The sequence below is a fragment of the Lissotriton vulgaris genome, chromosome 9, assembly GCF_964263255.1.
Source record: "Lissotriton vulgaris chromosome 9, aLisVul1.2, whole genome shotgun sequence".
Taxonomy (NCBI): Eukaryota; Metazoa; Chordata; class Amphibia; order Caudata; family Salamandridae; genus Lissotriton; species Lissotriton vulgaris.
The window spans coordinates 720,289,805-720,305,971 of NC_141697.1; the positions used below are offsets into that span (position 1 = coordinate 720,289,805).

Genomic DNA, 16,167 nt, shown 5'->3' on the forward strand with positions numbered 1-16,167 from the left:
GAGATGGCTGCCATGTTTTATATGGCTTTAGGTGACAGGTGGTCAAAAAGAGGAAGACTGGTATAGAGCAGAGTAGTATGCAAGTAAGTAGCATGCAGGCACAGTGGAGGCCACTGGACCAAAAGATGCAGAAACAGCACTACTGCAAGGCACTCACCTACTCAAAGCTGGCACTAGGGACCATATTTATGACCCGGGTTGCTTTGCTCTTGCACCACGCAACGTGGTGCAAGAGCGAAGCAAACCTTGACTCATATTCTTGATGCCACTCAAAGCCACTTTACAAGGGCATCATTAACAAAGACACCCTTATAAGCATTCCACGTATATTTCAGACAAGCTCCCAATCTCAGGTGGCTCTCAGCAAACCCGCAGCAAGCCCACAATCAGACTGAGACTAATATGTGTTGTATTGTAATTGCATTTATATAGCGCTTACCACCCCTGATGAGGTGTTGAAGCACTTTTTCGGAAAGTAGCATACTACTCCGGAACCCATAAAGGATTAGTGGTGAATTATTATAGTGAAATATGAAAGTACTTTGAGTGGTGGATATGTCAGTTATTTGGATTGAGAAGGATAGTGGAGGGATAGAAGAGGGAAAAAGGTTTGCATTTATATAGCGCCTGCTACCCCTGATGAGGTGTTGAAGCTCGTTTTTGGCAAGTAGCACGCTACTACGGAACCCATAAAAGATTAGTGGTGGATTAGTATAGTGGAATATGAAATTAATTTGAGAGGTGGACATGTTAGTCTGTTATTTTGATTGAAAAGGGTAGTGGAGGGAAAGAAGAGGAAAGGATTTATAATTAATTTTTTTTGGGAGGTCATAACAGTAGGAGGAGGCTTGGGATGAGTAGAAAGGGTGTGAAGGGGTAAGAGTCCGAGGGAAGGTGTGAGAAGTTGGCCTGATATATGATGTTTCCAATTCTGGAACCACCTTGTATCAGTCCAAACAATCCCTTATGGTGTCTGGTTGTAAGTCAACCTTATAGACAAGCTATCCTAATGGTAGCATGGACTAAGCAGCCTTAAAGGCTTAACTTAAGAGGTCGTGTTAAGCGAGCTGTTTTACCAATCACAATCCTGTAATATCAAATGAAAGGACACCACACAAGTTATATATAAAAATATATGTATTTATTTCTAAAATAATCCTTTGTACTCTTTCTAAATTCACATACATGTACTATAGGTACATAACCCAATTGGAACTGGACTCCTTGTCAGCCCCTGTACCATGTACTATAGGTGCTCAGGGCATAGGTGCCACCAAGGCCTACCAGGGGCTGCAGCATAGCTTTTGCCACCCCTGGCTGGTTCTTAAATTGACACAACTGGCTTATCACTCATCTGGGGCAAGTTGGTGTAATCACCGCTTGCTTAGATATAGTATACCTATATCTAAACCTATATCTGGACACATATAAACCTGTGAGTCACTCCTATGGAAGGCCTTATGAATCCTGGAAGCAGAGTGCGTGGTTTAACGTGAGATGGTGCTCGAGCATGTGCTGAGCCTGTCTGCAGCTGTTGGGAAAAACTCCCTAAGCTGTTCCGGGATAATGCCATACCATATACTATTAAGTGCATTATAATCCATCGCGGTTATATGTTAACTTTGGTTTGGCTTTATCAAAACATGTCATGTAAGGTGTCATACGATTTGGAATACTATCCCCTCGACAGTCCTGTCGACGGGGATAGCATTCCACCCCTCTAGAGGGAGAAAACCTGTTACTTTACTGAAACGCGGTTGATTTTAAAAGAACCTCAGCATCACAAAATGGAGGCTTCTGCCACAGACACGAGTCTGACCTCCTGCTGCTGACCGAAACTCAGCCGAGGAGGCCTGGACAAAGGCTTTCCTGACGCGGGGAGGTGTCACACCACCCCAGACAGGAGATAGTGTTTTTACTCACACCCAGTCAAACTAACTGGTGCACCCATGAGGTGGACACTGGTGACAGTCTGCCTATGAAGAATAAAATCTACAGGCAACCTGACCACGTCAGGGATTGTATAAAGGCTGAGGTGCAAAAGATGCTTGAGCTTGGAGTGATTGAGCCATCAGAGAGCCCATGGGCCAGCCCAGTAGTCCTGGTGCCAAAACCTCATACCAAAGATGGGAAGAGAGAAATGAGGTTTTGTGTGGACTACAGAGGTCTCAATGCTGTCACTAGGACAGATGCACATCCCATTCCAAGAGCAGATGAGCTCATTGATAAATTGGCTTCTGCCAAGTTTCTGAGCACATTTGATTTGACAGGTGGCTATTGGCAGATCAGGTTAGCTGAAGAGTCAAAAGCCAAAACAGCATTCTCTACCCCAAGTGGACATTATCAGTTTGTGGTAATGCCCTTTGGTTTGAAGAATGCACCTGCCACCTTCCAAAGGTTGGTGAATCAAGTCCTTGCTGGGCTGGATGACTTTTGTGCAGCATATCTAGATGATATTGCTGTCTTTAGCTCCACCTGGGAGGATCACCTGATCAACCTGAAGAAGGTACTGGAGGCCCTGCAAAAGGCAGGCCTGACTATCAAGGCTACCAAGTGCCAGATAGGGCAGAGCAAGGTTGTGTACCTGGGCCACCTAGTAGGTGGGGGTCAGATTCAACTATTGGAGAGCAAGATCCAGACCATAAAGGACTGGGCTCCTCCAACTACCCAGACACAAGTCAGAGCCTTCTTGGGCCTGACTGGGTGTTACAGAAAGTGTGTGAAGAACTATGGGTCCATTGTGACACCATTAAATGACATGACATCCAAGAAGATGCCAAAAAAGGTTCAGTGGACAGTTAGCTGTCAAAAGGCATTTAATGACCTGAAGAAGGCCATGTGCTCTGCACCTATCCTGAAGAGTCCTGACTACTCCAAACAGTTCATTGTACAGGCAGATGTTTCTGAGTTGGGGTGGGAGCTGTGCTTTCACAACTTAATATAGATGGTCATGACCAGCCCATTGCTTTTATTAGCAGAAGGCTGACCCCCAGGGAGAAACGTTGGTCAACTATTGAGAGGGAGGCCTTTGCTGTGGTTTGGGCCCTGAAAAAGTTAAGGCCATACTTGTTTGGAACTCACTTCCTAATTCAGACAGACCATAGGCCCCTCTTGTGGCTAAATCAGATGAAGGGTGAAAACCCCAAACTACTCAGGTGGTCCATTTCCTACAGGGGATGGACTTTACAGTGGAGCACCGCCCAGGGACTGACCATGGTAATGCAGATGGTCTCTCCAGATACCTCCACTTTAGAACATGAAGACTTATCTGGTCAAGGTTAAGTTTAATGTCCCTGCGTTTGGGGGGGGGGGGGGGTTGTGTAGGAGAGTGGGGTCTGCTATCCTATCGGCACCCCAATTTTTGCTTTTTGCTTTACTGGTTTTCGACTTAATGTGGCTATGGGCCTGCTAATCAGACCCACAGCCTGCTGTTCTCTCTCTAAATTCACATACATGTACTATAGGTAAATAACCCAATTGGAACTAGACTCCTTGTCAGCCCCTGTACCATGCGCTATAGGTGCTCAGGGCATAGGTGCCACCAAGGCCTACCAGGGGCTGCAGCATAGCTTTTGCCACCCCTGGCTGGTTCTTAAATTGACACAACTGGCTGATCACTCAGCTGGGGCAAGTTGGTGTAATCACCTCTTGCTTAGATATAGTATACCTATATCTAAACCTATATCTGGACACATATAAACCTGTGAGTCACTCCTATGGAAGGCCTTATCAATCCTGGAGGCAGAGTGCGTGGTTTAACGTGAGATGGTGCTCTAGCATGAGCTGAGCCTGTCTGCAGCTGTCGGGAACAACTCCCTAAGCTGTTCCGGGATAATGCCATACCATATACTATTAAGTGCATTATAATCCATCGCGGTTATATGTGAACTTTGGTTTGGCTTTATCAAAACATGTTGTGTAAGGTGTCATACGATTTGGAATACTATCCCCTCGACAGTCCTGTCGACGGGGATAGCATTCCACCCCTCTAGAGGGAGAAGACATGTTACTTTACTGAAACGCGGTTGATTTTAAAAGAGCCTCAGCATCACAAAATGGACGCTTCTGCCACAGACACGAGTCTGACCTCCTGCTGCTGACCGAAACTCAGCCGAGGAGGCCTGGACAAAGACTTTCCTGTCGCGGGGAGGTGTCACACCACCCCAGACAGGAGATAGTGGATTGTAGCAGGGAGGTTTGAAAGAAACCAGACAGTGCCTGGGGCGCACAAGGCTTCCCCTTGCATATTCTGGTCAAACCGGTTCTGGGGCACACCAGCCCCAGTCCCAGCACGACCCTGGACAAAGGGAAAGGGGTGTAACCACCCCCTTCCTGGGTCCCACCCATAGGAGGGACCTAGCAGGTAATCCAGCCCCCTAGATTGGTATAAGAATGGGAGCAGTGCCAAAGCACTCAGATTATCCTGACTGAAACTTATGAAACAAAACTCTGGACCCTTCGACATCCGTAGAAGACTGAAGAATCTCCCTTGTGGTCAAGGGACACCATCCAGCACCTAAACGTTTGGTTTGTTGCAGTTCCCGTCAGAACTCGAGTGACAGAGTTCAACAAGACCAAGCGTGTCTGCCTTCTAACAGCCCAATCCACAGTCCCTGCAGAGCTGAGACCCGTGGAGGCGACCTGAAGCGTGGGGCCCGCCATCTTGGAAAGACCACGAGACGCTGACCGTGCAGCCCACGAGTGACCCTCGAAGCTGTGCATTGGGGTTTGAGAATCCCCAGCCCTGAGCCTCTCTTGCACCAAAGCTCACCCCTCCACACTCACCGAGTGCTGCGTGGGGCCCTTCTGCATCTTTTGGCTCAACGCGTTGGCCCGGTCAATTGCCTGTTGGCTTGTGGCCCCTGTGCCGACGAACCTTGAAAACTAACTTGTGAATCTGGTTGCTCCAGACTTGCACTCGCTCCCCTGAAAAGGAGCGCTCGCTCTGACCCTCCTGGTCTGAGTGTAACGCCATCTTCGAATCCTGTATGGGTTGCCCTTGCCAAGGGTTGTTTGCTCCAATCCGGAAGCCGACACCGCCGACAGCGAGAACCTGTGTGGGACAGCTCGTGATCCACTCCTGGATATCCTCGGTGCCCCAGAGTCCACGTGGCAGCGGAGAGAAGCGACTCATCAGCAACCTGAAAGGGCCCAACATTGCCTGGTTCCGTCCTGGTTCCACCCCGGTCACTGCTGAGTGACCCAGACTCTGTCCCCTCTGCTTTCAGATCATATTTAACTTCGATCCACCCTTGAATCACACTGGACACTTCTTGTCTCGACGCCTGCAGCATCTTCAGCTCCAAGCACCAGCAACCTGCGTGACAAAACCCGACACTACTTCGCACCTGTGCACCCGCTTCCTGTGGGTGAGGTAACTCAGCAACGCCAGTGTTCCCACACTGGTACACACCTCTAGTGTATGTGTCTTAAGTTTCGTCCTTCTAGGTTGAGCGGAAGTATTCTTAAACTGTAACTTTAACGCACCATTGACTTTACATTGGTGCATGCCTGTGCTTTAAGCGCTGCACCCGAATCCCGCGGGATTTTCACGACTTCAGCATTGCTAGTCCCGACTGCTCCCAGCGATTCCCTAAGCCCTAGGCCTAACCACTGTTTGATTGGTATCTCTTATACCACTTTTTTAATATATGGTTTGCATGGCCCCTGGGCCTCATCCATAATTGTGCAACTTTCATATATTTAAACTGTGCTTTTGTTTAAACGCTTGTGCCTCTGCACTCATAAAGAGTACAGAGGATTATTTTTGAAATAAATACATATATTTTTATATATAACTTGTGTGGTGTCCTTTCATTTGAAATTACAGGATTGTGATTGGTAAAACAGCTCGCTTAACACGACCTCTTGAGTTAAGCCTTTAAGGCTGCTTAGTCCATGCTACCATTAGGATAGCTTGTCTATAAGGTTGACTTACAACCAGACACCATAAGGGATTGTTTGGACTGATACAAGGTGGTTCCAGAATTGGAAACATCATATATCAAGCCAACTTCTCACAGAAGGGTTTGGAAAGGTTTGTATTAAGGGATGGGAATAGTAAAAGAAGTATGAGCTGATGCAAGGAGGGGTAGAGTAGGGAAGAGTTTAGAGAGGGTTATTTTGTGGATCATAGTAGTGGGGATTTGGGATGAATGAGAGAGCGTAGGTTGTGGATATATTGAAAGAGGAATAGGGTGAGGAATAGGGTGTGTAAAAAAAAAAGAAACAAGACAACATGCATTTTCCATCTATGCACTTAAGCAATATCTGGAATACCGTGCCCCTTTATCTACAATGACTGCTCCAATGCTGCTCCATTTTATACAGTATTCTTGCTTTTTACCCTGCCCAGCACTCTGCTGCCTTTTTGGCTAGATTCATGCTCTATAAATAGCACATACATACATGACACAAGGTAACACGTTCACATCTCTCACATTGTGTGAAGTGGAACATGCAGGCCTCCCTGCGCATTGCATCTGCAGGTGGTTGTTTTGGGCCAAGCATGAAATACACCATTAAACCGCTAGAGGAACTTCAGGTAGTGGTGATTGATCACAACTAGCAAAGCTGCACAGTACCAACTAGTCATTTGGTGGCACCAGCTGATAGCTGGATGGTCACAGTTGCAAGTGCTGCCTGGGGCTGAGGCTTTAGGCCATTGGTTCAAGAGTAGAAGAGTGAGGACTACCAAACATATTTGAATAGCCAATACCACCTGTAACACAGAAGATTCCCCTAAACCTTAATCTGGTTTGTTTCCACAGGAACAAAGAGAATTTCCTGAAACTCCTAAAAAACACCTCTAAAGGATATTTGAACAAATCTCAATTAAAGATCACTGGCCATGGGGAGATAAGGGGAAGAGTAATAACCTCCGACCACTTTGCTCTTCCCCCTGTTGGTACAACTGGTGACTCGATGAGACGGGGCAGGAACTGAGGTGAACTGAAAGGGAACCAGACTTAAATCAGAGTCTTCTAATCAGATTAAAAGGGATAATTAAAACAGTAATAGCTTGGATCAGCTGGTTCCTCTTCCCCCAGGCAACACGCCCACGGACACGCCCACCGGCGAAGCAGGATTTAATTTCGTGACACCCGCTTCGCGGGCGCCACTCACCTGGACTTGCTGTTCCGCTGTTCAACTTTGCTGTGCGAGGGAACTTCCTCACGCTGACTGTCTCCTGCGCTGCCTGCCCAGTGTTAACGCTTATCTCTCAGCGCTCCGTGGTGCTGCCTCCCCTGGACTCGCTGGTGTGAGCGAGAGCTGCGGTCGGCACGCTCTGTCCCACGCTCCCAGCTCGAGTCCATAGGGTTGAGGCCAGGGTGTAACAACAGCACACTCAGCCCGGGGGACTGCGAGGACCAGAAATCCCAGCTTGGATCAGCTGGTTCCTCTTCCCCCAGGCGACACGCCCACGGACACGCCCACCGGCGAAACGTACAAATAACATCTAGCTCCCCGCGACGCGGGACGCGCGCGGGATCAAGCGCGGAGCTAAGCCCGGGCAAAGGGCGGGCCGTCTGTGGCCGTCCGGGGACGACCGAGGACGGGACGGGCCATCCCATTTACACCTCACTTAGGAGTACAGGTCTACCGGACTACTTGGAACAAAAGATTCGACCGATTGCTCTCTCCAGCAGTGACTGTATACTAACTCAGGCATATCTCTAGGAGTTGAGCAATCCTTCCTTCCGTCCTTTTTATAATCCCTCACACTTCACCGAAGATCAATTTAGATAAAACTAAACCTCTTACAAATTCGATACAGACCTAACATAAAATTTAGATAGATACCATTAACTGATTTCTAACCTCCTTATGATGGCCTTAAAAAAACTTCGTTCCAGAACAATCTATATGAAGCGCATGGGTACTGAGAAAATCTGCTGACAAATCGATGAAACCAGGACAAATCTCATGTACTCCGGCAATAACTAAATATTTTTCCACCCTCTCTACGAAAAATTACTCATTTCTTCTTACATCAGAAGAAGAAAAAAAGCTAAATCTCTCAATTAACAAGACGGAACATCAGTTGCTATCACACTCTGAACTAAGCAACTATAACCAAGGATCATCAAACATAGAGAACAACCTGGCAAAGATCTCCCTCTCTGAAGAGTATCATAAATCAATCTTAGAGGTGTCACAAATAACACCCATAAAACACCAGGATAAGGAACTCGTTTTGGAGGTCTCTGCAAGTAATATTACGAAGACGGAAGAAGAAAAATTAGAAATTCCGTTAAGTCAAAACCAGCCATTTACCAGTTCCCCAGAAAAATCACCCAAACTGTATTCTAATCAAACTAACCTCACTGATCCCCATTTTTCTAATCTAACTCCGGTAGCCACTATTTCACCCCTGTCAAAAGCACTTTTTTTCCCTACAGGACATTTTGGAATCAGTTCTCACCCACCTTGGTCAAATTCTAGCTAATTCTGATGACACCCTGGATGTCCAAATAGGTATTCTCAAATTCTTGGTGGAAGAAAAAAAGAAAAAAGAACTTTCTAATGATACATCTAACAAACCCATAACAGCCAACCTATTACAATCTGAAGATGGCTGCAAAAAAGGAACTAGGTCTCCAAAAACGCAAGATGCAAGTACACAAACATCGGATGTGATAATAATTGAGACTAAAACTAAGGAAATAAGAAAAAAGAAAAAAAACTCCTATAACCTACACTCTCAAGAATCTGTTCAGAGAAGAAAATGAAGACATCTCCGAAAATAAAATCAAACACTATCCCATTTTTTCCAACAAAGAAATCAACACAGGTCCAGGTCTGATAGCTCTTGACAATAAAGCAGATTTAACGAGAGCTATCAATGTACAGAAATCAAATCAGACGGGAAAGATCAAAAATAACAAAGACCAGGAAGAAATAATGGGAAAGAAAAAGAGAAGAAAACCTCTGAGAAGAATTCAGAAGAAAAAAGGGAATAAACTTAAATTTCAAAAACATACTTTCTCAAACTTAGTGAACTCCCCAGCAACTCAAATAACACCACTGGTGAAATCTCTGAACCCAAAAGCTGAAGAATACTGTCCGACCATAGTAAAAAGTCTAACAGGGCAAATAACCAAGGATACAAAAGAACTACAAGACTATAAAATACGGCAGTGGGATGGAAATCTATCAAAACACTTAATAATAGAAGAACTCTTTCCCACTGACAATATGCCGTTCAATCGCGGTAGAATAATTAATCTATTACAAGAAATACCATCCCTGAACTCTCTGACAAGTAAAGAAATTGACCTAGTACGCTTTCCGAAAAAAGAAAATGACAAATTAGTACAAGTGTCATTCTTTTCCCCAGTTCTCCCTGGAATAATTATAAGAGAGAAGGAAATTCTACATAAGAATGGCTATGATGTAACCTTAATACCAGAACTTAAAACCAATTTACAAAATAAAGCTGTAATTAGACAAACTCATACTAATAACAATAATCTCAGTTCAGAATGGGGAGAATCTGCATCAAACAACATGAGAAAAGACACACTAAAAATACAAGTAATGCATGGCGAAAGGTCAGTATGGTCCCGGGACACAGATCTAAATGATAAAGAGAACACTCTAAAATCTTGGGCGTGGCTATCAGAAGCTTTAAACAGTAAAAAAATGGATAAACCACAACAACATCTGGTTTAGCAAAGGTTTGAAGCTTTTGTCATGTAATCTGGCCGGGAAAACCTCCAACAAAATGAAAGATGCAACTAAAGATCATCCAGATATTCTTGCCCTGCAAGAAACATGGTCAACCACTCCCTTCACGCAAAAAGGATATTATGTCTATGAAACCTCAGCAAAAAAATCCAAAAGGGGTCATGCGAAAGGAGGTATGGCAATCTTGCTGAAAGAAGATTATTCTTGGTCACAAGAAATAATTGATACATATTCACATAACCTGCAATGTATCAAAGTACTACTTAAAACACAATCATCAGATATCCACAAGAAAACACTACTTTTTAACATTTACGCTCCCCCAAGTAAAAAATATGACCCATTATTTGACCACCTATTAGAGACCATTACCAACATCCTTGAAGATCAACTTCATCTGCCATACATCATTATGGGCGATTTAAATGCTAAAATCTCAAATAGTGAAATTAAGAAATGGGCTCTATTATTTAAGGAGGAATCTTTGGAAATATCATTCCCGCAATTTCCAAAAGGAGCAAAATCAGATAAAAGAGGAAGCTCATTATTATCATTCCTTCCTACTATAAATGGGACAATACTAAACGGAAATATCAATGGAGATAAGCCAGCATCATATACCAGGCAGGGAAATGGAATTCCTTCTATTCTTGATTACTTCATATGTGGGAATGAAGAAAAGGAGCAAATCACTCAACTGTCCATTAAATTCAATGAGGAAAGTGATCATGCACTCCTACATTTAACAATACTCTGGACGGCACACACTACTTACCAGAATGAGCCAATATTCTATAAACCCAAAATGGAAGTAAATACAGTCCAGCGTCGGATTTACTGGGGTGCAGAAAATTTGGACTATCTGAATGTTCTAATATCACAAACTCAACTGTTAACTGCAATCTACTCAGATGACCCAATAAAGAACTATGAATTTATAATGTATGAACTTAAACACGCCATACAAAGTAAACTAAAACAGGACAGACCAATACAAAGAAAATGCGTCAGCAGGAATAAAAACTGTAATCAGCCAACTATAAAAAAACTTAATAGGTTGATTCGAGCCCAGTACTTGAGTTACTCGTCAGTAAATAGAGTGGAAATAAACAGACTAAAGAACCAAATACGAAGACAAAAGGCTAAACAGAAAAAATTGAAGCAGGACTTTAATTGGATTGATATCCAACTAGCAGCCAAGCAATGCAATCAACAAAAATATTGGTCTTTGATAGCGAAAATGACCGGAACCAAAAAGAAGTTAGAAGCAATCCCTGTCTCAGAGGAAGACTGGGGTATATACTTAGGCGATCTATACAAATCTAATCTGAACATAATGGTGAGAAAGGACGTTGAACGAGTTATGGAAACCAGAGACACTAAACTCACCAAGACCTCGGCACTGTCAATTGCCACGAACATCAAAAGGGCAAGAAGTACGGGCGCATCCGCCCCAGATCAGATTCCTATCAAGGTTTATCAAGCTGACCATAAAGCATGGGGCCAGATGCTCTCGCCATTATTTAATTATATATTTGATTCTGGGAATATTCCAAACTCCTGTAAAGGAAGCATAATAATTCCAATATATAAAAAAGGAAAAAGGAGTACAGCCGGAAACTACAGACAAATAGCTCTAATGGATGCTGGCGGTAAGATCTTTGCTGCAGAAATACTGGACCGGCTGAAATCTTGGGCATTTACGCTGGGACTAATTCCCATGTTCCAGGCTGGGTTTCGACCGAATCACTCCGTTACGGACAATATAGCTATCTTTCAAACAATTCTAGATAAATACGTAACTGGAAAATCTCAACCAATATATGCAGCGTTTATAGATTACTCTACTGCCTTTGACAGAGTGGATAGACCGACCCTATGGATAAAATTAAGAAAGATGGGTATCCCGGAGCCTCTATTACAACTAATTGTGAACCTGCATAGTAACACCTGGTGCCGAGTTCAAATGGGGAGTGATAGGGGCTTGTCAAAGATAATACGGACATCCAACGGCTTAAAACAAGGGTGTCTTTTGGCCCCGATTTTATTCTCTCTATATTTAAGCGACCTACCGTCGCATCTACAACAAGGGCTATGTACTCCTCCAAAGATTGCCACCCAGCGCATACATGCCTTGCTGTATGCGGACGATATAGTCATGTTCGATTTAACGCCTTTTGGACTTCAAAGTCTTCTAGATATCTTATACAACTACTCTAAAGATCATTTCTTAATTCCAAATATAAGTAAAACTAAAGTAGTTGCATTTACAAAAAAGAAAAAAGGTGTGAAGTATCATTGGAAACTGGGAGGAGAGACGTTGGAACAGACAAAGGAATATACCTATCTTGGTAGAATTTTTTCGTATAATATGAGTAACAGCAAACAAATTAACCATTTAAAAAGGAAGAGTGATCTACATGCAGGGGCTATGTCACGCCTGTACACGGCCACTGGAAGCAGGCATTTTTCAGCACTAATAAAAATCTATAGAGCTAAGATCCCCCCGGTTCTATCATATGCCTCTGAATATATTCCCCTAAAACAATGGAGTTATATGGACTTAAATGAAGGCAAAATACTAAAAAAACTACTGAAAGTTTCTAACTCGACACCTGTACAGGCACTAAGATTGGAATGTACGATCACAAGCGCATATGCGACAGCAGTAGCAAGCATCATTAGGTGGGCCTACAACCTTCTCCATTCAAAAGAGGGTACTCTACGACATCTGTTAAAAGTCGAGACTTTTAGTAAGGACTTCAATTATTTTATTTTTTCTAAAAACATGGGAGAGGCCTTTCGTTTAGCAAAAATCAGTGTAGAAATGCTGTCATCATGGACACCTGTACAACTCAAACTCTTTCTAAAAAACTTTTCTCCCAAATTGAGTTATGAGCTTGATCACTCCCACTGTACTAAATTGTCTTTGTACAAGACTTATGCTGACTCTCAAGAATATAAGCAAAAACAGCCGTACTTGGAATATACTCTCACACACGGTGCAAGGCGCACGATTATGATGTTGCGCTTGGGTATACTTCCCGTATTATCTCTTACCTCTCCCTGGAGACAAAACAGTTCCTCGCAATGTAACCTGTGTCAGGGGGGTAAACAGAATCTAGAGCATCTGTTCTTTATATGCCCAAATAAAAATGTTGTTAATGCAAGGTTAACATGTCTAGAGCCCATATATCGGTCTTGCAGGATTGTCAATGCAAAGGATTTTAAGCCACCTAACGAATATGTCTGCTATAGAATTTTTAAATTTTTGAAAATTTCACTGAAAATCTATTAATTTGTATGTATTTTCTTTTAAACAATTTTGTGGTCCTCGAAAGAGTACCGAAACAAAATAAAAAACTTTGACTTTAAAACAGTAATAGTGCATGTCCTGTATAAACAGTGAATCCACCAATTTTGTAGCTGCCAGTGCGTTGTAGAATTCTCATAGAGTTGACAGCACTCTAGATCAAGGGGGTGGTAAATAATTATTTACCAACGTGTATGAGTATTCAAGGTCGATGAGGAGTAGAATGGGGTAGACCTTTCAAATGTGTACAAAAAAATGTAGCTACTCTTTGGAATGAGCAGCCTTATGCCTACTAAGGAATATCAGGAGGCAATAGGGGAGAATCTTGGTTGTCACGTTGGAGTATGGAAGACTGAACTCAGTCAGTAAGGGAGGCAGACTAATGAAGGAAATCTGCTAAAAATAACACATATGGCTAGAAAATGAGCTCGTGTTACAGGGATATGAAGTTGCTTAGAGTCAGTTGTTTTCAAGCATGTAGCAACAGTCCGAGACTTTAAAACACGGTGGTAACAGTCCGCGGCGGGAACACAGAGTAGCAACGGTCCTCGGTTATTAAACCAGGCAGCGCGAGCCGAAGGGAAAACAATGTATCCAGATATTCTTGTGTAAGGCGTCTTAGAGACAAAGTGGCAATATATTACACGTCAGACGTCAGAAACACTTGGTTGCAAGAGACTCGCTTCTGGGAGAGAATCACACTGGCAATGCAAGGATCCAAAAACAGGCGTGGAACCAGTCAAGAACAGGAAGCCAAGCGAGGGCTTGTTCCAATGACGCTGGGTTTGAATCATTAAGGGAGTGTGGATAAATGCAGCACCCATTCTCAAGGAGTATAGTAAGGGAGTCTCTCAAATGAGCGATTAACTTTATACACAATATGCACCAGAATTAAAAATTTGCGAACATACGTGACAAGAATTTTCAATTCTATTAAGGACGCGGAGGTGAGGATTATGCTTTCTCATTTCTTTATTAGAAATGCTCAGCAGCCAATTAGAAAAAAGTATGAAAAAATATTACTACAATACCCATGAACACCCAGGGTATCATATGATAAACTATAGAGTAACCAGTATAAAAGGCTCCACAGAGAATACCACATCCTCTTTCTTTGGTGCCTAAAAAACTGTTCAAAATGAACAATGGTCAGTCCAATATGAAGGTCGTAGAAGGATTAAACCAACAGCAAACAGAAATCCATTGAGAGAAAAAGCTGGATGCTTGCAGTTGTGGACCAACAGGAAACCAAAGATAACTGACAGGTAGGCCAAACCGAGCTGGACAGAAGCCTCTATTTAGGATCAGAACCTGAAAAGAGACATAGAATCGTAATACACATTCTTTTTGTGTAAGAAAAACATCAATAAACGGGGGGAAAAGACAAGGAACAATAAGAAACAAAGTACAATATGCAATTTGCAATAATCAATAACAATGTCAACACTTGAGAAATGCAGAAAAAAACGGGTGGGGTAATCCTCGCCTCCGCGTCCTTAATAGAATTGAAAATTCTTGTCACGTATGTTCGCAATTTTTTAATTCTATGTCAGGACCAGATGCTCCGATTATGCTTGTTTAAAGCTGATCCACCACAACAGAAGCAATATTTGCAATTGGTTTATAATAAAAGGTATTAAACACAGAACCAGACGACCAATCAGCTGCCTTCATAATGTCAATTAAAGTTACTCCCATCGAAAAAGCTTTAGAAGCTGTAGCCCCACGTGCTGAATGTGCACCGAATTTGGAAACATCAATACCAGCCTCATTCATGAGCCATCTGACCCAACGGGCCAATGTAGCTGGGGTCACAGGACGAAAAGGTTTTTGTAAAGCAATCAACAATTGACCCTGCATTTCCTGACGAAAAGGAGCAGAACTCGCCTCATAATCCCTAACACATTGAACCACACAAAGTTTCAGATTATATGGAAAAGATGGATAGGTAATTGAAGACGTATTACACGTATTACAGTGCGTCTGGAAATAGCAAAAGTAACACCCTCAGGTGAGAAACTAGGACCTGCTAGGTCCAATGCACGAACTTCAGAAACGCGCTTGCATGAAACCAGACACAATAGCATAGTTAATTTTGCTGAAAGTTGCTTGCGGGATAAAGAAGAATTGGACGGCCAGGCCTCCAAGAATCGCAAAACAATGGAAACATCCCATAAGTCAACATATTTTGGACAAGGTGGCTTCACCTGCCGAATACCCTTAAGCAATTTAGAAATCAAAGGATGTTCTCCAGCAGGCTTGCCATCAATAGTGATATGACCAGCGGAAATGGCAGAACGGAAGTTATTAACCGTTCGATAAGCAAGACCGGACGAGGTGATAGAAGCCAGAAAATTAACGATCAAAGGGATATTCCCTGAAGCGGGATCCACCTCCTGTTAAGCACACCAACCACACCATCGTTTCCAAGCCCCTGTATAACGTTTGTGTGTGTTGAGGGACCAAGCCTCGCTGATAAATCTGGTAACGTCTCGCAAAAGGCCTGGGACTTGCCAGCGATCCCTGAAACTCGCCATGCAACTAGGAGAAGGGGGCCTGACCGGATCAGGGGATGCAGATTGCCGAGAGGGTCCAGCAAGAGGTTGCACCACTGGGGAAGAAGGATCGGCACTGCACAACTCATTTCCCTGAGAACTGGGAACCAAGCTTGAGCCCTCCACAGAGGAGTGATCAGAATCAGCTCCGACTGATAATGCTTTGCAGGACCCTGGGAATCATCATAAATTGGGGCAAGGCGTAACACAGGTTCGACGGCCAGGTTTGCAGAAAAGCATCCGTGGCCAGGGCTTCCGGATCCGGACGCTAACTGAAGAACAGGGGAAGCTGAGTGTTGAGGCGTGAGGCAAACAGGTCGATCTGGCACTGACCCCAAACATGGGAGAGAGAGCGGAACACTCGAAGATGAAGTCTCCAATTGCTGAAATCCCAAAGATTGTTGCAAATTCCAGTCCGCTATCAGATTGTTGCGGCCGGGAAGATACTCTGCAATAACTGTGATCTTCCTTTGAAGACAAAAGTGCCAAAAATCCTTGGCGATTTCTGCCAAAATCCTGGACTTCGTCCCCCCAACTTGTTGACATACCGAACCGCCGACACATTGTCCATGTGGAGGAGTATGCAACAGTTGCTCTGGCGCGGAGATA

General features: G+C 43.7%; 1 protein-coding gene across 2 annotated transcripts in view; it reads left to right on the top strand.

Moving 5' to 3' along the window:
* LOC147692168 (cytochrome P450 2C19-like) overlaps nt 1-16,167 on the top strand; it is a 405,626-nt gene that overhangs the window by 129,162 nt on the left and 260,297 nt on the right. The gene's annotated exons all lie outside the window — the stretch shown is intronic.